Consider the following 1,452-nt stretch of genomic DNA (forward strand, 5'->3'; position numbering starts at 1 on the left):
ACACAGGTGCACATTGAGCTGGTATCAATAAAAGGCCACTCTAAAATGTGCAGTTTGTCACATAACACAACGTTAACGTCTTGACTGGCTGCATCACCGCTTGGTATGGCACCCAAACCATAGACTGTTCACTCTGCTACCGTCCCGGAAAACGGTACCAGAGCATCGGATCTTGGATGAACAGGCTCCGAGACAGCTTTTACCGCCAAGCCATAAGACTGCTAAATAGCCATAAGACTGCTAAGTAGCCATAAGACTGCTAAATAGCCATAAGACTGCTAAATAGCCATAAGACTGCTAAATAGCCATAAGACTGCTAAGTAGCCATAAGACTGCTAAATAGCCATAAGACTGCTAAATAGCCATAAGACTGCTAAATAGTCATAAGACTGCTAAGTAGCCATAAGACTGCTAAGTAGCCATAAGACTGCTAATTAGCCATGACTGCTAAATAGCCATAAGACTGCTAAAAAGCCATAAGACTGCTAAATAGCCATAAGACTGCTAAGTAGCCATCACACTGCTAAGTAGCCATAAGACTGCTAAATAGCCATAAGACTGCTAAGTAGCCATAAGACTGCTAAATAGCCATAAGACTGCTAAGTAGCCATAAGACTGCTAAGTAGCCATAAGACTGCTAAATAGCCATAAGACTGCTAAGTAGCCATAAGACTGCTAAATAGCCATAAGACTGCTGAATAGCCATAAGACTGCTAAATAGCCATAAGACTGCTAAATAGTCATAAGACTGCTAAGTAGCCATAAGACTGCTATGTAACCATAAGACTGCTAATTAGCCATGACTGCTAAATAGCCATAAGACTGCTAAATAGCCATAAGACTGCTAAGTAGCCATAAGACTGCTAAATAGCCATAAGACTGCTAAGTAGCGATAAGACTGCTAAGTAGCCATAAGACTGCTAAGTAGCCATAAGACTGCTAAATAGCCATAAGACTGCTAAGTAGCCATAATACTAGTAAGTAGCGATAAGACTGCTAAATAGCCATAAGACTGTTAAATAGCCATAAGACTGCTAAATAGCCATAAGACTGCTAAGTAGCCATAAGACTGCTAAGTAGCCATAAGACTGCTATGTAACCATAAGACTGCTAATTAGCCATGACTGCTAAATAGCCATAAGACTGCTAAATAGCCATAAGACTGCTAAGTAGCCATAAGACTGCTAAATAGCCATAAGACTGCTAAGTAGCGATAAGACTGCTAAGTAGCCATAAGACTGCTAAGTAGCCATAAGACTGCTAAATAGCCATAAGACTGCTAAGTAGCCATAATACTAGTAAGTAGCGATAAGACTGCTAAATAGCCATAAGACTGTTAAATAGCCATAAGACTGCTAAATAGCCATAAGACTGCTAAGTAGCCATAAGACTGCTAAGTAGCCATAAGACTGCTAAGTAGCGATAAGACTGCTAAATAGCCATAAGACTGCT

This window comes from Oncorhynchus kisutch, linkage group LG28, assembly GCF_002021735.2.
Source record: "Oncorhynchus kisutch isolate 150728-3 linkage group LG28, Okis_V2, whole genome shotgun sequence".
In the NCBI taxonomy this organism is placed as follows: Eukaryota; Metazoa; Chordata; class Actinopteri; order Salmoniformes; family Salmonidae; genus Oncorhynchus; species Oncorhynchus kisutch.